Raw genomic sequence first — 23,798 nt, 5'->3', positions numbered from 1 at the left:
TTATGCCACACAGCGTCCCTACATTATGGCACACAGTGACCCCACATTATGGCACAGAACGTTCCTATACAATGCCACACAGTGTCCCTACATTATGCCACACAGCTTCCCCAACTTATGGCACACAGTGTCCCCACATAATGCCACAGTGTCCCCAAATTATGTCACACAGCGTCCCCATATAATGTCACACAGTGTCATCACATATAATGCCGCACAGTGTCCCCACATATAATGCCACACAGCATTCCCATATTATGGCACACAGTGTCCCCACATAATGCCACAGTGTCCCCACATTATGTCACACAGCGTTCCCATATAATGTCAAACAGTGTCTCCACATATAATTCCGCACAGTGTCCCCATATATAATGTCACACAGTGTCCCCACATATAATGCCGCACAGTGTCCCCACATATAATGCCACACAGCATCCCCATATTATGGAACACAGTGTCCCCACATATGCCACACAGCATCCCAATATTATGCCATAGTGTCCCCAACTTATACCATACACAGTGTCCCCATAAAATGTAATGCAACAGTTAATGGCAGCAGCTTGATGCTTGACTGACCTCAGGGACAGTGAGGTGATAATAAAGTCCCTTATCTGGCTGCAGTGTGTGGGCTGACTGCACCTATCTGATGGACGTGCAGAGCCAGCCTGAAGTGCAGATTCCCAGCCAGCGTGTGTGTGTGGGGGGAGGGATTGGAGTCTCCGTAGTCAGCGTGGTCTCTGGCTGGAAGTGTAGGGTCCCGGCCGGCGGGTGGAGGGAGGGAGGCGTGGCATGCTGACAACTCCGTAGTCTGTCAATGTGCAACTGTAGCTTGTATGTGCACAGCTCCTCTCGTCCGTGATTACCAGCGGGCGGACAGAAAGTGGAGCAGAAGTTTTAATTAAGCTTTAAGTCGCCCCCTAGAGTCCGGTGCCTGGGGCTTGCGCCCCCCTAGCCCCCCTTCCTAGTTGCGGCCCTGGATAATGTACCAGATTAATAACAGGAATGCACTATATAAAGTACACAATAGTAGTGATGAGCGGGTTCGGTTCCTGGGAAACCGAACCCCCCTGAACTTCACCCATTTTACACGGGTCCGAGGCATACTCGGATTCTCCCGTATGGCTCGGTTAACCTGAGCGCGCACGAACGTCATCATCCCGCGGTCGGATTCTCGCGAGATTCGTATTCTATATAAGGAGCTGCGCGTCGCCGCCATTTTCACTCGTGCATTGGAAATGTTAGGGAGAGGACGTGGCTGGCGTCCTCTCCGTTTATTAATGTTGCTGCAAATATTTGTGCTTATTGCTTAATTGTGGGGACTGGGGAGCAGCTGTATTATATAGGAGGAGAGAGAGAAAGGGAAAGGGTTCGAAATGCCCTAAAGTGGTGCACACAGTCTTTTATTAAAATATAACTTTTATTGTAATATATAGTAAAACCAGCGAATATTAAAAGGAAAAATGAAGTAGTGAGAATAAGAAAGAAATCGTGATTAAAATTAAAAGAGCTGCGCACTAGATGTCACCCATATGACTCCTAAATTGTTCATAAGGTTTCAGGATAATGAAGAGTATGTCAGGAATATATATTTCCTATATAGCTATATTTCTGCTAGCTGTAAAGGAACTCCTTAAATAAATGTCTCAGATTTTCTAATCCCTCCCAGGATTCATGATATGAGACCGTTAGGGAAACAGGACTCCAGATTTCATGGTGTGTGCTCTAATATAATAATGGTAATACTCTAATGATTTGCTGTGTCTAGTAATAGATAAACTTAATAAAATGATCTCCCAATGTTGTATACTGTGTTTTAATTGTATCACAGGGATGGTAACAGAACTCTGGCTAAGCTTCAAATATATCTCAGAAGCATCTGAGTGCCCTCCTGAACTCCTTAAATGTTGTTACATCCACTATAAGAAAACCATAAACATAATGATACAATTGTATCACATAAGAGAGAAACAGCAGATGTCAATTCACAGATTGAACTCTGGCAGCCTTATATCTTTTGGCTGTTAATACGTAATAATCTTATCTTGGTTTTATTGTGACAAAATAAAGGACTTCTTTACAGCTAACGTCGCTGTTGATAATAAATAATCAGTAGTCCCTTGTCACAATATTAATTTCTTAACACTTTATCTCTCAGAATCGCTGTATGGCTATACTATTTATATTATTGAATAATCCATATGAGATCATTCAGGGTTTGGTCTCTCTCTATTGGAGCAGGAGATAGTGCAGGCTCACTTTGTTCTCATCTATATATATATATATATATATATATATATTTTTTTTTTTTGGGAAGTGAAGAAAAGGGCGCCTACTAGTGTCTAATAAGATTATGTAAAAAAGAACTGGTGTGATTGAGAACAGGACGCTACTTATCTGGCATAAACAGACTTTTGCTTCAGTCAAAGGACCAGTATGGGTACATGAAACAAGAAGAACAAGATAAGATAGCGCGTACTGTTTTTACGCAATTTTCAACCTACAGATCAAATGAACCAACGTTTCGTCCTTAATTAGACTTCATCATGATCCCCATGATGAAGTCTAATTAAGGACGAAACGCGTTGGGACTGATGCACCTGAACTTCCCCTATGGGCAGATAAGCTGTTTTAATATTTATTTTTTGTACGTTTGAATTTTTACTATCTATCTTGGATGTTTATGGAAAACCTGATGTATCCCATTCCTGATATAGACAGATAAGCTTGTCATTCATTTTTATCTTGTACGCTCGCATTACTTCTACTTTATATGTTTTATGTGTTTTATTAAATATTGTGAAAAACTTTAAAAAAAATCCCTGGCTGTGGATTTTAAATTGTGGGATTTGCTTTTACCCAGAAAGTTTTTTATAACACATAATTGGTTCATTTGATCTGTAGGTTGAAAATTGCGTAAAAACAGTACGCGCTATGTTATCTTGTTCTTCTTGTTTCATGTACCCATACTGGTCCTATGACTGAAGCAAAAGTCTGTTTATGCCAGATAAGTAGCGTCCTGTTCTCAATCACACCAGTTCTTTTTTACATAATCTTATTAGACACTAGTAGGCACCCTTTTCTTCACTTCCCAAAAAATCTCCATTTATGTGTTTTCCAAGCACATATTTATTGTTTAAGGTTGCAGCCACTCTCACTTTAGAGGAAGTGTCACATATCGTAGTATACACTTGACTTTGTATGCATCACTGGTAGTGCACTGTGACATCTGAGCGCCCCCGTGTCTATTTGTTCGATATATATATATATATATACTGATTTTATAATCTGTGCACTGTTCATTCCTCTATTTGGATGTCCCAGAGAAGTGCAATAATAGATTAAGCCTTTATAAATACATTCTGATACCTTGATGTATCAAGCACCCAAAATTACACAGTTTTAGACATTTAATGTGATAATTATGAAAAGGATTTCACAAGCTTAATAATTATATAGCAGTTGGGAGATCATTATAAATGTGAACCATGTCACTGATGTCCTAATATGTATTCAGTCCTTTATTTGGCACTTTTCAATATATATATTTGTACATCGGGTGTCCGATGTTGTTCATATCAGAACTGAGTACTGCGTCTTTAAAGAACACTTTACACATATCATTCGCTATACACAGTGTGTTTCAATATACACAATAGAGTCTAACATTAGTTTCTAGTTAAACTGTTTCCTGTTCATATCCCCGCAGCTTGCATGGGATAAAACACTCTTCACTCGATTATAATCCTTCCTAATCTAACATTGTCCGGTGACTATCTAAAGTGCGCAGATTGCCTGACGCACGCTTCGCTGTTCGCTTCATCTGATGATGATGATCACCCTGTCTGACTTTTGACTGTCTGACTTTTGACCCTGTCTGACTTTTGACTGTCTGACTTTTGACCCTGTCTGACTTTTGACCTTGTCTAACTTTTGACCTTGTCTGACTTTTGACCTTGTCTGACATTTGACCCTGTCTGACTTTTGACTGTCGACCATAAAATGTCTAACTAATGACTGTCTATCTTTTAACTATCTGTCTATAGACAGGAACCCCTTGCAGATTTATTTTGCCTGTGGTAGCACCCCCTAAATGGTTATGAATAACACCAGAGGCGGAACTACCGCCAGTGCAAGCAGTGCCTTGCACTGGGGCCCGCCTCTGTCAAGGGGCCCAAAGCATAGGCGCTGATTTCAGCCGCCGCAGCCCCCGAGGTGAGTGAATTGAGATGCGCTGGGTGCTGAGGCAGCGTTTCCGTACTTTGCAATGAAATAAACCCTACCAAAAATGTCCGCCGCCAAGGCGGAGACAGACGCTAGAAGTCACATTTGACCTCTAGCGCCTGTCTCCCCGGCGGCGGGCATTTTAAGGGATTTTTTTCACACAGCTATGTACGGAAGTCCTGCTCTCAATCCACTGCGTGGGCCAGTGGCAGATCCAGCGGGGGTGATTGGAGCATTCGCTCCCCTAGCACACAGTCCGTCTGACTCCTTTATCACAGCTCTCCGCTGAATGGGGCTGTACAGATAAGGGAAAGGGCAGCGATCCTGTACTGAACAGGTTAAAAGATCTGCCCTTATCTATACAGCCCTGTTCAGCCGTTGTGCTTGATGAGGCTGCCGCTGTGTTGTGATCAGGGGTCGCGTGCCTGGCAGCGATGAAGAATTCGGCATGTGGACTGCAGGCAGCGCTCCGTCTAAGGCACATAGCTCCTGCACAAAGGCCAGGTACAAAGTGCGGGAGGGGGCTGAAAGTTACATTCACGGAGCTCAGCTGCAGTTAGTGTAGATGGACATGTTGTAGCTACTGTAGTTTTCTCTCCCTCTCTCATCACTGCCACATAAATGCATTCTAATATTAAATTACACATGCCTACTGCTGACCTAGTATTGTATTGTCCAGCGTGTGTACTGCTGTCCCTCTCCTGCAGAACAACACTCATAGTCTGGAAGTAAAGTACCGTGGTTTTTATTCAGTCTTTAGTCACTAGCACTGTGGGGGCATGTGTATTTGGCAATGTGGGGGCATATCTGGCACTGCGGGGTCACATGTGTATCAGGCAGTGTGGGGGCATATCTAGCACCGTGGGTGCATATCTGGCACTGTGGGGGCATATGTGCATCTGGCACTGTGGGGGCATTTCTGGCACTGTGGGGGCATATGTGTATCTGGCACTGTGGGGGCACATCTAGCACCGTGGGTGCATATCTGGCACTGTGGGGGCATATGTGTATCTGGCACTGTGGGGGCATATCTAGCACCATGGGTGCATATCTGGCAGTGTGGGGGCATATGTATATCTGTCACTGTTGGGGCATTTCTGCCACTGTGGGGGCATATGTGTATCTGGCACTGTGGGGGCATATCTGACACTGTGGGGGCATATGTGTATCTGGCACTGCACTATTTGGGTCATATGTGTATTACGCCCCCACTTTCAATGGCCACACCCATTTTTTGTGCGCGCGCACAGCACAACTAAAAAATTTTTTTTACTTGCACCACTGTGTGTGTGTGTGTGTATATGTATATATATATATATATATATATATAATCTTGGACGGGATGAGAGGGGGGCCCAAAGCATTTTGTTGCACCTGGGCCCACCGCTCGCTAGTTCCGCCACTGAATAACACAGACGTGTTTTGGATAATATAAATAGGGGTCATTCTCACAATAGTCATTAACCTGTGCGACCAGTACTACAGTCACTTATATAGGAGGAGTACAGTGCAGAGTTTTGCTGATCAGTGACCACCAGTTTTATCCGTTCTCTGTCTGAAAAACGCTCCATATCTCTGCTCAGTGTGCTTCATATATCTGTGCTCACACTGCTTTATTGTGGGGACTGGGGACCAGCAGTATTATATAGGAGGAGTACAGTGCAGAGTTTTGCTGACACTGACCACCAGTATATAAAGCAGTACGGTAAGGAAGGCCAATGCTCTACCTACCTCTGTGTCGTCAAGTATACTATCCATCTAGATTCTATACCTGTGGTGCATTTTAGTTTTGCAATTTGCTGACAGTGACCACCAGTATATATAGCAGTACGGTACGGAAGGCCACTGCTCTACCTACCTCTGTGTCGTCAAGTATACTATCCATCTAGATTCTATACCTGTGGTGCATTATAGTTTTGCAGTTTGCTGACAGTGACCACCAGTATATATAGCAGTACGGTACGGAAGGCCACTGCTCTATCTACCTCTGTGTCGTCATTAAGTATACTATCCATCTACATTCTATACCTGTGGTGCATTTTAGTTTTGCAGTTTGCTGACAGTGACCACCAGTATATATAGCAGTACGGTACGGAAGGCCACTGCTCTACCTACCTCTGTGTCGTCAAGTATACTATCCATCTAGATTCTACACCTGTGGTGCATTTTAGTTTTGCAGTTTGCTGACAGTGACCACCAGTATATATAGCAGTACGGTACGGAAGGCCACTGCTCTACCTACCTCGGTGTAGTCAAGTATACTATCCATCTAGATTCTATACCTGTGGTGCATTTTAGTTTTGCAGTTTGCTGACAGTGACCACCAGTATATATAGCAGTACGGTACGGAAGGCCACTGCTCTACCTACCTCTGTGTCGTCAAGTATACTATCCATCTAGATTCTCTACCTGTGGTGCATTTTAGTTTTGCAGTTTGCTGACAGTGACCACCAGTATATATAGCAGTACGGTACGGAAGGCCACTGCTCTACCTACCTCTGTGTCATCAAGTATACTATTTATCTAGATTCTATACCTGTGGTGCATTTTAGTTTTGCAGTTTGCTGACAGTGACCACCAGTATATATAGCAGTATGGTACGGAAGGCCACTGCTCTACCTACCTCTGTGTCGTCAAGTATACTATCCATCTAGATTCTATACCTGTGGTGCATTTTAGTTGTGCAGTTTGCTGACAGTGACCACCAGTATATATAGCAGTACGGTACGGAAGGCCACTGCTCTACCTACCTCTGTGTCGTCAAGTATACTATCCATCTAGAATCTATACCTGTGGTGCATTTTAGTTTTGCAGTTTGCTGACAGTGACCACCAGTATATATAGCAGTACGGTACGGAAGGCCACTGCTCTACCTACCTCTGTGTCATCAAGTATACTATCCATCTAGATTCTATATCTGTGGTGCATTTTAGTTTTGCAGTTTGCTGACAGTGACCACCAGTATATATAGCAGTACGGTACGGAAGGCCACTGCTCTACCTACCTCTGTGTCATCAAGTATACTATCCATCTAGATTCTATACCTGTGGTGCATTTTAGTTTTGCAGTTTGCTGACAGTGACCACCAGTATGCAGTACGGTACGGAAGGCCACTGCTCTACCTACCTCTGTGTCGTCAAGTATACTATCCATCTAGATTCTATACCTGTGTGCATTTTAGTTTTGCAGTTTGCTGACAGTGACCACCAGTATATATAGCAGTACGGTACGGAAGGCCACTGCTCTACCTACCTCTGTGTCATCAAGTATACTATCCATCTAGATTCTATACCTGTGGTGCATTTTAGTTTTGCAGTTTGCTGACAGTGACCACCAGTATATATAGCAGTACGGTACGGAAGGCCACTGCTCTACCTACCTCTGTGTCATCAAGTATACTATCCATCTATATTCTATACCTGTGGTGTATTTTAGGTTTGCAGTGTGCTGACCGTGACCACCAGTATGCAGTACGGTACGGAATGCCACTGCTCTACCTACCTCTGTGTCGTCAAGTATACTATTTATCTAGATTCTATACCTGTGGTGCATTTTAGTTGTGCAGTTTGCTGACAGTGACCACCAGTATATATAGCAGTACGGTACGGAAGGCCACTGCTCTACCTACCTCTGTGTCGTCAAGTGTACTATCCATCTAGATTCTACACCTGTGGTGCATTTCAGTTTTGCAGTTTGCTGACAGTGACCACCAGTATATATAGCAGTACGGTACGGAAGGCCACTGCTCTACCTACCTCTGTGTTGTCAAGTATACTATCCATCTAGATACTATACCTGTGGTGCATTTTAGTTTTGCAGTTTGCTGACAGTGACCACCAGTATATATAGCAGTACGGTATGGAAGGCCACTGCTCTACCTACCTCTGTGTCATCAAGTATACTATCCATCTAGATTCTATACCTGTGGTGCATTTTAGTTTTGCAGTTTGCTGACAGTGACCACCAGTATATATAGCAGTATGGTACGGAAGGCCACTGCTCTACCTACGTCTGTGTCGTCAAGTATACTATCCATCTAGATTCTTTACCTGTGGTGCATTTTAGTTTTGCAGTTTGCTGACAGTGACCACCAGTATATATAGCAGTATGGTACGGAAGGCCACTGCTCTACCTACCTCTGTGTCGTCAAGTATACTATCCATCTAGATTCTATACCTGTGGTGCATTTTAATTTTGCAGTTTGCTGACAGTGACCACCAGTATATATAGCAGTACGGTACGGAAGGCCACTGCTCTACCTACCTCTGTGTCGTCAAGTATACTATCCATCCATACCTTTGGCGCAGTTCAGTTGTACGCAGTATATATAGTAGTAGGCCATTGCTATTGATACTGGCATATAATTCCACACATAAAGAAATGGAGAACAAAAATGTGGAGGTTAAAATAGGGAAAGATCAAGATCCACTACCACCTCGTGCTGAAGCTGCTGCCACTAGTCATGGCCGAGACGATGAAATGCCATCAACGTTGTCTGCAAAGGCCGATGCCCAATGTCATAGTAGAGAGCATGTAAAATCCAAAAAACAAAAGTTCAGTAAAATGACCCAAAAATCAAAATTAAAAGCGTCTGATGAGAAGCGTAAACTTGCCAATATGCCATTTACGACACGGAGTGGCAAGGAACGGCTGAGGCCCTGGCCTATGTACATGGCTAGTGGTTCAGATTCACATGAGGATGGAAGCACTCATCCTCTTGCTAGAAAAATTAAAAGACTTAAGCTGGCAAAAGCACAGCAAAGAACTGTGCATTCTTCTAAATCACAAATCCCAAAGGAGAGTCCAATTGTGTCGGTTGCGATGCCTGACCTTCCCAACACTGGACGGGAAGAGGTTGCGCCTTCCACCATTTGCACCCCCCCTGCAAGTGCTGGAAGGAGCACCCGCAGTCCAGTTCCTGATAGTCAAATTGAAGATGTCACTGTTGAAGTACACCAGGATGAGGATATGGGTGTTGCTGGCACTGGGGAGGAAATTGACAAGGAGGATTCTGGTGGTGAGGTGGTTTGTTTAAGTCAGGCACCCGGGGAGACACCTGTTGTCCGTGGGACGAATATGGCCATTGACATGCCTGGTCAAAATACAAAAAAAATCACCTCTTCGGTGTGGAATTATTTAATCACAAATGCGGACAACAGGTGTCAAGCCGTGTGTTGCCTTTGTCAAGCTGTAATAAGTAGGGGTAAGGACGTTAACCACCTAGGAACATCCTCCCTTATACGTCACCTGGACCGCATTCATCAGAAGTCAGTGACAAGTTCAAAAACTTTGTGTGACAGTGGAAGCAGTCCACTGACCACTAAATCCCTTCTTCTTGTAACCAAGCTCCAGCAAACCACACCACCAACTCCCTCAGTGTCAATTTCCACCTTACACAGGAAAGCCAATAGTCCTGCAGGCCATGTCACTGGCAAGTCTGACGAGTCCTCTCCTGCCTGGGATTCCTCCGATGCATCCTTGAGTGTAACGCCTACTGCTGCTGGCGCTGCTGTTGTTGCTGCTGGGAGTCGATTGTCATCCCAGAGGGGAAGTCGGAAGGCCACTTGTACTACTTCCAGTAAGCAATTGACTGTCCAACAGTCCTTTGCGAGGAAGATGAAATATCACAGCAGTCATCCTGCTGCAAAGCGGATAACTCAGGTCTTGTCAGCCTGGGTGGTGAGAAACGTGTGTCCGGTATCCACCATTAATTCACAGGCAACTAGAGACTTGATTGAGGTACTGTGTCCCCAGTACCAAATACCCTCTAGGTTCCATTTCTCTAGGCAGGCGATACCGAAAATGTACACAGACGTCAGAAAAAGAGTCACCAGTGTCCTAAAAAATGCAGTTGTACCCAATGTCCACTTAACCACGGACATGTGGACAAGTGGAGCAGGGCAGACTCAGGACTATACAGTGGTGCAAGTGTGTGGGTATGGGTGGGTACGGCGTACCCGTAAGAATTTAGCCGTGGGTGCGCCGTACCCACACCGACGGGCCGCCGCTCCTCTTCCCTCCCTCCCTCTGCTGCTCCCCGCCGTCCCCGCCGCACCGCCGCTGATGTGAGGGAAGGAGAGCGCAGCCTGCGCCTCTCCTTCCCCTCAGTCTCCGGCGGCTGTCTCAGTTTAATTCAGCGCCGATCCGTGAGCCAATCAGAGCTCGCGGGTGCGAGCTCTGATTGGCTCACGGATCGGCGCTGAATTAAACTGAGACACCCGCCAGAGACTGAGGGGAAGGAGAGGGTGCAGGCTGTGCTCTCCTTCCCTCACACAGACAGGATGGCGACAGCAGCGGCAGCTGTGAGCAGGGGAGGGGGGGGCATGTATACCTGGCACTGGGGGCATATCTGGCACTGGGGTGGCCATGTTATACCTGGCACTGGGGGATATCTGGCACTGGGGGGGCATGTTATACCTGGCACGGGGGGATATCTGGCACTGGGGGGGCATGTTATACCTGGCACTGGGGATATCTGGCACTGGGGGCATATCTGGCACTGGGGATATCTGGCACTGGGGGCATATCTGGCACTGGGGGTGGCATGTTATACCTGGCACTGGGGGATATATGGCACTGGGGGGGCATGTTATACCTGGCACTGGGGGATATCTGGCACTGGGGGGGCATGTTATATCTGGCACTGGGGGATATCTGGCACTGGGGGGCATGTATACCTGGCACTGGGAGCATATCTGACACTGGGGGAGCATGTATACCTGGCACTGGGAGCATATCTGGCACTGGGCGACTTGTGTACCTGGCACTGGGGGATATCTGGCACTGGGGGGGCATGTATACCTGGCACTGGGAGCATATCTGGCACTGGGCGATTTGTGTACCTGGCAATGGGGGATATCTGGCACTGGGGGGGGGCATGTATACCTGGCACTGGGAGCATATCTGGCACTGGGAGCATATCTGGCACTGGGGGGGACTTGTGTACCTGGCACTGGGGGATATCTGGCACTGGGGGCATATCTGGCACTGGAAGGACATGTGTATCTGGCACTGGGGGCATATCTGGCACTGGGAGGCATATCTGGCACTGGGGGGACATGTGTATCTGGCACTGTGGCCATATCTGGCACTGCGGAGACATGTGTATCTGGCACTGGGGCATATCTGACACTGAGGGCATATCTGGCAATGGGGGCATACTTGTGTATCTGGCACTGGGGGCATTTCTGTATCTGGCACAGGGGGCATATCTGGCACTGGGGGCATACTTGTGTATCTGGCACTGTGGGGGCATTTCTGTATCTGGCACTGGGGGGCAATGTATATTTGACACAGTGGGGGCATTTGTGTATCTGGCACTGTGGGGCAATGTGTATCTGGCACTCTGGGGGCAATTGTGTATCTGGCACTGTGAGGCAATGTGTATCTGGCACTGTGAGGCAATGTGTATCTGGCACTTTGGGGACATTTGTGTATCTGGCACACTGGGGGCATTTGTGTATCTGGCACAGTGAGGCAATGTGTATCTGGCACTGTGGGGCAATGTATATCTGGCACTGTGGGGCAATGTGTATCTGGCACTATTGGGGTCATACGTGTATCTGCCCCTCCCCCCATATGTGTATCACGCCCCCATTTTCATTGACCACGCCCCATGTGGCATTTGGTCACACCCATTTTTTTGCACACGCGCCTTTGGCGCGCACACACAGTGCCCGTAAGTAATTTTTTCTACTTGCACCACTGGGACTATATGACTGTGACAGCCCACTGGGTAGATGTATTGCCTCCCGCAGCAAGAACAGCAGTGGCGGCACCAGTAGAAGCATCTCGCAAACGCCAACTCGTTCCTAGGCAGGCTACGCTTTGTATCACCACTTTCCATAAGAGGTACACAGCTGACAACCTCTTACGGAAACTGAGGAACATCATCGCAGAATGGCTTACCCCAATTGGACTCTCCTGGGGATTTGTGACATCGGACAACGCCACCAATATTGTGCGTGCATCACATCTGGGCAAATTCCAGCACGTCCCATGTTTTGCACATACATTGAATTTGGTAGTGCAGAATTATTTAAAAAAACGACAGGGGCGTGCAAGAGATGCTGTCGGTGGCCCGAAGAATTGCGGGCCACTTTCGGCATTCAGCCACCGCGTGCCGAAGACTGGAGCACCAGCAAACAGTCCTGAACCTGCCCTGCCATCATCTGAAGCAAGAGGTGGTAACGAGGTGGAATTCAACCCTCTATATGCTTCAGAGGATGGAGGAGCAGCAAAAGGCCATTCAAGCCTAGACATCTGCCCACGATATAGGCAAGGGAGGGGGAATGCACCTGACTCAAGCGCAGTGGAGAATGATTTCAACGTTGTGCGAGGTTCTGCAACCCTTTGAACTTGCCACACGTGAAGTCAGTTCAGACACTGCCAGCCCGAGTCAGGTCATTCCCCTCATCAGGCTTTTGCAGAAGAAGCTGGAGACATTGAAGGAGGAGCTAAAACAGAGCGATTCCGCTAGGCATGTGGGACTTGTGGATGGAGCCCTTAATTCGCTTAACCAGGATTCACGGGTGGTCAATCTGTTGAAATCAGAGCACTACATTTTGGCCACCGTGCTCGATCCTAGATTTAAAACCTACGTTGTATCTCTCTTTCCAGCAGACACAAATCTGCAGAGGTTCAAAGACCTGCTGGTGAGAAAATTGTCAAGTCAAGCGGAACGTGACCCGTCAACAGCTCCTCCTTCACATACTCCCGCAACTGGGGGTGCGAGGAAAAGGCTAAGAATTCTGAGCCCACCCGCTGGCGGTGATGCAGAGCAGTCTGAAGCGAGTGCTGACATCTGGCCCAGACTGAAGGACCTGCCAACGATTACTGACATGTTGTCTACTGTCACTGCATATGATTCTGTCACCATTGAAAGAATGGTGGAGGATTATATGAGTGACCGCATCCAAGTAGGCACGTCAGACAGTCCGTACGTATACTGGCAGGAAAAAGAGGCAATTTGGAGGCCCTTGCACAAACTGGCTTTATTTTACCTAAGTTGCCCTCCCTCCAGTGTGTACTCCGAAAGAGTGTTTAGTGCAGCAGCTCACCTTGTCAGCAATCGGCGTACGAGGTTACTTCCAGAAAATGTGGAGAAGATGATGTTCATCAAAATGAATTATAATCAATTCCTCCGTGTAGACATTCACCAGCAATTGGCTCCAGAAAGTACACAGGGATCTGAGATGGTGGAATCCAGTGGGGACGAATTAATAATCTGTGAGGAGGGGGATGTACACAGTGAAAGGGGTGAGGAATCGGAGGATGATGATGAGGTGGACATCTTGCCTCTGTAGAGCCAGTTTGTGCAAGGAGAGATTGATTGCTTCTTTTTTTGGTGGGTGCCCAAACCAACCAGTCATTTCAGTCACAGTCATGTGGCAGACCCTGTCGCTGAAATGATGGGTTCATTAAAGTGTGCATGTCCTGTTTATACAACATAAGGGTGGGTGGGAGAGCCCAAGGACAATTCCATCTTGCACCTCTTTTTTCTTTCATTTTTCTTTGCATCATGTGCTGTTTGGGGACTATTTTTTTAAGTGCCATCCTGTCTGACACTGCAGTGCCACTCCTAGACGGGCCAGGTGTTTGTGTCGGCCACTTGTGTCGCTTAGCTTAGCCATCCAGCGACCTCGGTGCAAATTTTAGGACTAAAAATAATATTGTGAGGTGTGAGGTATTCAGAATAGACTGAAAATTAGTGTAAATTATGGTTATTGAGGTTAATAATACTATGGGATCAAAATGACCCCCAAATTCTATGATTTAAGCTGTTTTTGAGGGTTTTTTTGTAAAAAAAACACCCGAATCCAAAACACACCCGAATCCGACAAAAAAATTTCAGGGAGGTTTTGGCAAAACGCGTCTGAATCCAAAACACGGCCGCGGAACCGAATCCAAAACCAAAACACAAAACCCGAAAAATTTCCGGTGCACATCTCTACACAATAGTCATGTGCAGTATAAGGTACCACATGTATAATGCATAATTCAAGTGCACAGTCTCTGGATTCTGATTTCTTGAGGGGGGCCGGCACTGAATATGTAATGCCTTGAACTAATATGACTTTTTGAAAATTAGCTAAATTGAACTAGCTGCAGAGGCGTAGCCAGAACTTTGTGGGCCTCATAGCAACATTTTGAAGGGACCCCCATCCAAATGCTTCTAGAGAGACACTTCTCTGCAGCAGTTGTTAATTTTATGCCTTATAAAAGTGCCCTAGTTCATTTTCTGAACCATAGTAGAGCCTTATTTAATGTTATTCCCCATAATAGTGCCTGTGAATCGCAGTAGTGCTTAAGTTCACCCTATTTCACATTTCAGAGCTGCCAGTACACATTATGCAGCACAGTACCCCCAATTCACATTATGATATACTGTGCTCCCCATTCATATTGTGCCTCATTACAATGCGCCGATTCATATTATATAACATTAAAATGCCCTCCAGTTCATTTTATACCACACTACAATGAGCAGGTCCTGCTGCATACCTAGATATATTGCAGGCTCCAAGGAAAAAGATTGAAAGGACCCCTATGTATCACCCAATGGCGAAAAATGTATATAACACATGTAACTGTGACAGGGAAGGTGGGCCCCTCTCAGCTCTGGGCCCCATAGCAGCTGCACTGCCTGCACCTATGGTAGCTATGCCCTTGTCTAGCTGTATTGTGTGTTTTAAAAATATTTCTAAAATGCAATATCTGACAACTATAGACCTGAAAAGCAATGTATAATCTGGACTTGAAACACCTAATTGGTGTGAACTAAGGGGGTCATTCAGCTCTGATCAGTAGGGAGCGATCTTTGCAGTCCTGCGATCAGATAGCCGCCTACAGAGGAGTGTATTTTCGCTGTGCAAGTATGCGATTGCATGTGTAGCATGGCTGCACAAACTGATTTTATGCAGTCTCTGCGCAGCCCAGGACTTACTCTTCCACTGCGATCACATCAGACTGATGGGGACCGGATTTGACACGAGACACCCTCCCTGAAAAGGCTTGATCCCGCCTCAAAACGGTCAGTTGCCATCCACAAACGTCCTCTTCCTGGCAATCTCCTTGCGAAAGCCCGTGCAAATGGATTTTTCGCACCATCCCGATGCAGGGTGCCGATGCCCGTTGCAGCCATGTGATGCGCTAGCGCAGTGTGGTGCATATGCAAGCGCAGTTTGGATCTGATCACCCGCTGTGCAAAAACGCACAACAGCGATAAGATCTGAATGACCCCCTAGATCATTCTACTGTCTACCAGAATTGTATGAGAGCATGCAGGTATTATTTTATTTCAGTGGTTCCCAAATGCAGTCTTCATGGCACCCCAACAGTCCAGGTTTTTAGGATATACATACTTAAGCAATGGTGGCTTGCATAAATAGTACCTTAGTCAGTTTGATAATACCTTCTGTGCAGGGCCGGTGCTAGGGTGTTCGGTATCCCCCCTGCAAACTATAAATTTGCACCCTCCCATACTTTACAGAGGGACGGCACACAAAGAAGAAGGGTGTGTGGTCTCACAAGGATGTGGTGTGGTCACACAATAGCATCCCCATTTCAAATTACTCCTCACAGTAGCATAATCTTATTCACATTACACCGCATGCAGTAGCGCCGCTTGTACGCATAGTGCCCCCAGTAGTAGCGCAACTGACACGCATAGTGCCCCCAGTAATAGCGCAGATAACACGCATAGTGCCCCCGAGGAGTAGCGCTGCTTATATGCATAGTGCCCCAGAAGGATTGCCACTGACACGCATAGTGCCCCCAGTAGTTGTGCTGCTTATACACAGTGCCCCCAGTAGTTGTGCTGCTTATACACAGTGCCCCCAGTAGTTGTGCTGCTTATACACAGTCCCCCCAGTAGTTGTGCTGCTTATACACAGTGTCCCCAGTAGTTGTGCTGTTTATACACAGTCCCCCCAGTAGTTGTGCTGCTTATACACAGTGCCCCCAGTAGTTGTGCTGCTTATACACAGTGCCCCCAGTAGTTGTGCTGCTTATACACAGTGCCCCCAGTCGTTGTGCTGCTTATACACAGTGCCCCAGTAGTTGTGCTGCTTATACACAGTCTACCCAGTAGTTGTGCTGCTTATACACAGTCCCCCCAGTAGTTGTGCTGCTTATACACAGTGCCCCCAGTAGTTGTGCTGCTTATACACAGTGCCTCCAGTAGTTGTGCTGCTTATACACAGTCCCCCCGTAGTTGTGCTGCTTATACACAGTCCCCACAGTAGTTGTGCTGCTTATACACAGTGCCCCCAGTAGTTGTGCTGCTTATGCACAGTGCCCCCAGTAGTTGTGCTGCTTATACACAGTGCCCCCCAGTAGTTGTGCTGCTTATACACAGTCCAGTAGGTGTGCTGCTTATACACAGTGCCCCCAGTAGTTGTGCTGCTTATACACAGTCCCCCCAGTAGTTGTGCTGCTTATACACAGTGCCCCCAGTAGTTGTGCTGCTTATACACAGTGCCCCCAGTAGTTGTGCTGCTTATACACAGTGCCCCCAGTAGTTGTGCTGCTTATACACAGTGCCCCCAGTAGTTGTTCTGCTTATACACAGTCCCCCCAGTAGTTGTGCTGCTTATACACAGTCCCCCCAGTAGTTGTGCTGCTTATACACAGTGCCCCCAGTAGTTGTGCTGCTTATACACAGTGCCCCCAGTAGTTGTGCTGCTTATACACAGTGCCCCCAGTAGTTGTGCTGCTTATACACAGTGCCCCCAGTAGTTGTGCTGCTTATACACAGTGCCCCCAGTAGTTGTTAAGCAATGGTGAGGTCAGCGCACTTGTGGGAGAGAAGGAATGTGAGAGAAAGGATGAAGATGGAAAGGGATGGAGAAAGAAGGGATGAAAGAAAATGGGAAGAAAGTGATGTGACAATTTGATGTATGATAGTGTTCACAAATGACCATATGTCGTAATATAATGATGTTTATTAGGGTGGTATGTTCCCACTGTCAGGTGTGTCATGCAGACCACCCTTTTCAGTGTACCCTCCTGAATGGTACACTTCTGCTCAAAACTTCTAGAATTAATAATAAGAGTGGTGGGTAAAAGTATGTGCCCCTCCGTAAATCTGGCACAATGTCTGTGTCAGTGTTATGTCCTTAGGAGTCCTAATGTTCAGAGGTCCCTTGCGGGATGAATGTCAGGTATGCCCAAGGGTGCACCTTTACCATAGGTACGCACCCCCGGCGGTAAGTGTAAGAACCAAGCCCGTACCCCCGATTCCTCATTTGGTGCACACAGGGAGGTCTGACAGGCGGGACGCCGCAAACTGTCACACACCCCACCACGACTAATACTTACCTAGTTTCAGAGCCACATAGGTGATACCATACCTATGGTAAAGGTGCACCCTTGGGCATACCTGACATTCATCCCGCAAGGGACCTCTGAACATTAGGACTCCTAAGGACATAACACTGACACAGACATTATGCCAGATTTACGGAGAGGCACATACTTTTACCCACCACTCTTATTATTAATTCTAGAAGTTTTGAGCAGAAGTGTACCATTCAGGAGGGTACACTGAAAAGGGTGGTCTGCATGACACACCTGACAGTGGGAACATACCACCCTAATAAACATCATTATATTACGACATATGGTCATTTGTGAACACTATCATACATCAAATTGTCACATCACTTTCTTCCCATTTTCTTTCATCCCTTCTTTCTCCATCCGACCATCCCTTTCCATCTTCACCCTTTCTCTCACATTCCTTCTCTCCCACAAGTGCGCTGACCTCACCATTGCTTAACATTAGTACGGAGGTAGGACACCTCTAGGCCTAGCAGCACTAACCCCCCATCCCAGTGAGCGCAGTCTCTCTCCAATTATCCCCCAGTAGTTGTGCCAGTGGAGAAACTAGCAAGCGGTGGGCCCAGGTGCAACAAAATGCTTTGGGCCCCCCTCATCCTGTCCAAGTCCACCCCCTCACCCCTGGAGAGGATCTGGTGAGGGAGACCTGCTAAGGGCCAGGGAAATGGATACCTAGCAACAGTGCTGTAACTAGACATCTTAGCGCTGTGTGCAAGAAGCAGCATCAGAGCCGCCTCCCTCCATGTAAAACAGGGGCAGTGCGCGCCGTAGGCGCGTGCAAAAAATATAGGGGCATGGCTTCATTGGGAAGGGTTGTGGCCACAAAATAATACCAATTCATATAACGATTCACAGTAGTCTCCATTATTCAAATTACGCCGCACAGTAGCACCACTACACCAGGTATAGCATCTTTTACACAATACTGCGGACAGTCCCCTTTTTTACACATTACGGCAGAGTCCCCTTTTTTACACTTTATGGCAGACAGCGTCCCTTTTTTACACATAACGGCAGACAGCGTCCCTTTTTTACACATTACGGCAGACAGCGTCCCCTGCTTATACATTACGGAAGACAGCGCCCCTTTTTTACACATTACGGCAGACAGTATCCCCATTTTTACACATTACAGCAGACTCCCCCTTTTTACACATTACGGCAGACAACGGGGTATATTTACTAAGGTCCCGATTTTGACCGAGATTATGTTTTTTCTTCAAAGTGTCATCTCGGGAATTTACTAAACTCAAATCACGGCAGTGATGAGGGCATTCGTAATATTTTGGAAGTCCTAGGAAAAAAATACGAATCAATACACCATCGGTCAAATACGCCTGCAATTTGGTAGAAATCGTTAATTTATTTAAAAAAGTGCAAATCCCAAACACTGCCGTGCTGAAATACAATTCGTGGAAAAGTGCTAAAAAAAACAGACCTGCTTTTTTTCCCCGTGTTTGGATAGGCATGCACGGATCCATGAGATCCATGCATGTTTTTCAGTGGGAAGGGGTGGGAAAGTGTTATTTAAAAAAAAAAAAAAAAAGGGGGGGTCCCCCCTCCTAAGCCAAACCATCCTCGGGCTCTTTGAGCCGGCCCTGGTTGAAAAAATATGGTAAAAAAAATGATAGGGGTTCCCCCATATTTAAACAACCAGCACCGGGCTCTGCGCCTGGTCCTGGTTCCAAAAATACTGGGGACAAAAAGCGTAGGGGTCCCCCGTATTTCTGAAACCAGCACCGGGCTCCACTAGCCAGATACATAATGCCACAGCCGGGGGACACTTTTATCTAGGTCCCTGCGGCCCTGGAATTACATAACCAACTAGTCACCCCTGGCCGGGGTACCCTGGAGGAGTGGGTACCCCTTCAATCAAGGGGTCCCCCCTCCAGCCACCCAAGGGCCAGGGGTGAAGCCCGAGGCTGTCCCCCCCCATCCAAGGGCTGCGGATGGGAGGCTGATAGCCTTTTTGTCAAAAAATTAATATTGTTTTTAGTAGCAGTACTACAAGTCCCAGCAAGCCTCCCCCGCAAGCTGGTACTTGGAGAACCACAAGTACCAGCATGCGGTGGAAAACCGGGCCCGCTGGTACCTGTAGTACTACTACTAAAAAAATACCCCAATAAAAACATAAGACACCACCTTGAAAGTAAAACTTTAATGCATACATCCACACCTCCATATACACATACTTACCTATGTTCACACGAGGGTCGGTCCTCTTCTCCATGTAGAATCCATGGTGTACCTGTTGAAAAAATTATACTCACAAAATCCAGTGTAGATGGCTCCTCTTTTAATCCATTTGTAATCCAGGTACTTTGCAAAATAACAAAACGGACACCCGACCTCGCACTGAAAGGGGCCCCATGTTTTCACATGGGACCCCTTTCCCCGAATGCCAGGAACCCCCTCTGACTTATGTCTAAGACGGTTCCATCAGCCAATCAGGGAGCGCCACGTTGTGGCACCCTCCTGATTGGCTGTGTGCTCCTGTAGTGTATGACAGGCAGCACACGGCAATGTTACAATGTAGCGCCTATGCGCTCCATTGTAACCAATGGTGGGAACTTTGTGGTCAGCGGTGAGGTTACTTTCGGTCAACCGCTGACCACAAAGTTCCCACCATTGGTTACAATGGTGCGCATAGGCGCTACAGTGTAACACTGCCGTGTGCTGCCTGTCATACAGTACAGGAGCACACAGCCAATCAGAAGGATGCCACAACGTGGCGTTCCCTGATTGGCTGATGGAACCGTCTTAGACATAAGTCAGAGGGGGTTCCTGGCATTCGGGGAAAGGGGTCCCATGTGAAAACATGGGGCCCCTTTCAGTGCGAGGTCGGGTGTTCGTTTTGTTATTTTGCAAAGTACCTGGATTACAAATCGGAAAGAAGAGGAGCCATCTACACTGGATTTTGTGAGTATAATTTTTTCAACAGGTACACCATGGATTCTACATGGAGAAGAGGACCGACCCTCGTGTGAACATAGGTAAGTATGTGTATATGGAGGTGTGGATGTATGTATTAAAGTTTTACTTTCAAGGTGTGTGTCTTATGTTTTTATTGGGGTATTTTTTTAGTAGTAGTACTACAGGTACCAGCGGGCCCGGTTTTCCACCGCATGCTGGTACTTGTGGTTCTCCAAGTACCAGCTTGCGGGGAGGCTTGCTGGGACTTGTAGTACTGCTACTAAAAACAATATTCATTTTTTGACGAAAAGGCTATCAGCCTCCCATCCGCAGCCCTTGGATGGGGGGGACAGCCTCGGGCTTCACCCCTGGCCCTTGAGTGGCTGGAGGGGGGGACTCCTTGATTGAAGGGGTCCCCACTCCTCCAGGGTACCCCGGCCAGGGGTGACCAGTTGGTTATGTAATGCCAGGGCTGCAGGGACCTAGATAAAAGTGTCCCCCGGCTGTGGCATTATGTATCTGGCTAGTGGAGCCCGGTGCTGGTTTCAGAAATACGGGGGACCCCTACGCTTTTTGTCCTCCGTATTTTTGGAACCAGGACCAGGCGCAGAGCCCGGTGCTGGTTGTTTAAATATGGGGGAACCCCTGACATTTTTTTCCCCATATTTTTTCAACCAGGACCGGCTCAAAGAGCCCGAGGCTGGTTTGGCTTAGGAGGGGGGACCCCACGCAATTTTTTATTTTATTTTATCACTGATTACAATTTTTTAAAAGGTGCACAATGAAGCCCAGCACGGATCTCTCAGATCCGGCCGAGATTCATTGTATTAAAGTCGGCAGTGTTTTACAAGTCACTCACGTAAAACACTGCCAAAAAAACGAATGACATCGACATCGGTAAATCCGAAAATGCAGCATACGACAGCTTAGTAAATTAGTCGTAATAAATTCAAAAAGTTGCAACTTTACACTATCGATGTCATTCGTGATTGAACTTTGACCTCAAACGGGAAAATACGAATTTTAGTAAATATACCCCAACATCTCCTTTGTTACACATTACGGCAGACAGCATCCCTTTTTTACACATTACGGCAGAGATCCTTTTTTTACACATGATGGCAGACAGTCCCCTTTTTACACATTACGGCAGACAACGTCCCCTTTTTTACACATTACGGCAGACAGCGCCCCTTTTTTACACACTACGGCAGACAGCGTCCCCTGTTTACACATTACGGCAGACAGCGCCCCTTTTTTACACATTACGGCAGACAGAATACCCATTTTTACACATTACAGCAGACTCCCTGTTTTTACACATTACGGCAGACAACGTCTCCTTTGTTACACATTACGGCAGACAGCATCCCTTTTTTACACATAACGGCAGATAGCGTACCCTGTTTACACATTACGGCAGACAGCGTCCCCTGTTTACACATTACGGCAGACAGCGTCCCCTGTTTACACATTACGGCAGACAGCGTAGTGACCCCAGTAGTTGTGCTGCTTATACACAGTGCCCCCAGAAGTAGCTCCACTTAGACATACAGTAGTTCCCCTAGTAATACTTATACATAATCCCTCCAATAGTAGTGCCACCTACACACATAATCCCCCCACAAACATACACACACACACACACACACACACACACACACACACACACACACACACGCAAAAACACACTTTCTCTCACTCACTCACTCACTCTCTCTTTCCCTCCACTTACCTAAATCTGGCTGGCCGGATCAGAAGCAGCTTCCTCTCCCTCTTCAACACAGCAGCCTGGTCCGTGTAGCTCTGCCCCTCGAACCCGTGTAACTCCGCCCCCTCCATCCGTATTAGCCCTGGCCCTTTTGTCATCCAGCAGAACACTGTGACTGCTCTGCTGCTTTGACAGGGAGAGGGGGGACAGACTCTTCAGGCTGCTGGCGCTACTGCCTGTATCTGTAGTAGTGTGACAAGAGCAGCGGCAGCCGGCAGCAGCAGCAGGGGAACACAGCCCAGGGATACAGAGCAGGAAGAGCGCCTCTGCATCCTGGCGCCTACCTGCACTGCATCCCTTTGCTGAGCGGGCAGCGCCGGTCTGCTTTTGTGCAAAAGCAGGCAGAGCCGTAACTAGACATTTTGGTGCACTGTGCCAGAAAGTAACAATACAGTACATATACTGCAGTGATACTTTTGTTCTGCTGGTACTCAGCAGTACAGGCACCATTTTTGTTATATTAAATGTAATACTTACACAAATACTAGTGTTGAAAACAAGAAGAAAGACATGAAATCATAAAAAAATAATAATAAAACATGCGTTTAAAGATGATACAGGCTATGGTATCACATTGTTAGTTAAGTAAGTGCTGCCACTTTTCTAATACGAGAAAAAAAAAACCTCTTACATTCTTCGAAAACTGTAGTTGTTTTCAAAGCCGGTCCTCAAGGCACCCCAATAGTCCAGGTTTTAGGGATATCACTGATTGCAGGGCTGTAACTAGCTGTGTGCCAGTGGTGCCTTGCCCACAGCACATATGCACTGTTGGCGCACCATCCGGAAGCACCACCCACACGTTCGTTCTCTCACACACTGCTGCTCACTTCCGTGCAGTGCCACTTTCCCCACTGATTAGATGCTCCACCACCCTGCAGTGTTTCCAGGGAGAGATATGATGACATCTCTCCCAGTCCCAGCTGACTCCCACAGTGTCCTGCACAATTAGGGGCCATGGCATTTGGGCAGGCAAGGGAGGGAGAGGAGGAGTCATTACAGATCACAGTGCAGCGCAGCAAGTCCTCTGGTGACTTTTGCACCACCTGCCCTCAGTCACAGAGAATGAGGTGGGGAGTAGTGCATATAATAAGAATGTTATTTTATATTACTCTTCCTGGTGCAATGTGTAAAAGGGGGCTCTGTCTGGTGCAATGTGTAAAAAGGGGCTCTACCTGGCACAATGTGTAAAAACGAGATTTATGGTAAGAACTTACCGTTGTTAAATCTCTTTCTGCGAGGTACACTGGGCTCCACAGGGAATGACATTGGGGTATAGAGTAGGATCTTGATCCGAGGCACCAACAGGCTAAAAGCTTTGACTGTTGCCAGAATGCATAGTGCCGCATCCTCTATAGCCCCGCCTCTGTGCACAGGAGCTCAGATTTTGTTAGCCAGTCCAATATAGTAGCAGATAAAAGAGACGACAACCGTTAGTAGCCACATACACCACATTCTCACGACAGGAGAAGGTGTCAGTGGCTACCAACCCGGCGTCCAAAGGAAGCATCCTGAGAGGCGGAAGTATCGAAGGCATAGAACCTTATGA

General features: G+C 46.9%; 1 protein-coding gene across 3 annotated transcripts in view; it reads left to right on the top strand.

The window, feature by feature from the left end:
• LOC134966458 (indolethylamine N-methyltransferase-like) overlaps positions 1–23,798 on the top strand; it is a 250,349-nt gene that overhangs the window by 83,602 nt on the left and 142,949 nt on the right. Inside the window, exon 1 of one of the 3 annotated variants that reach the window (XM_063943215.1) lies at positions 4,426–4,731. The exons of the other annotated variants lie outside the window; for them this stretch is intronic. The gene's annotated coding sequence lies outside the window, so the exon portion shown is untranslated. Of the gene's footprint in view, positions 1–4,425; positions 4,732–23,798 lie in introns of those variants that run through there. 3 annotated transcript variants of the gene reach the window in all.

Source organism: Pseudophryne corroboree, chromosome 10, assembly GCF_028390025.1.
Source record: "Pseudophryne corroboree isolate aPseCor3 chromosome 10, aPseCor3.hap2, whole genome shotgun sequence".
In the NCBI taxonomy this organism is placed as follows: Eukaryota; Metazoa; Chordata; class Amphibia; order Anura; family Myobatrachidae; genus Pseudophryne; species Pseudophryne corroboree.
Note: the sequence above shows the minus strand (reverse complement) of the source record. Positions and strands in the feature narration are given on the sequence as shown.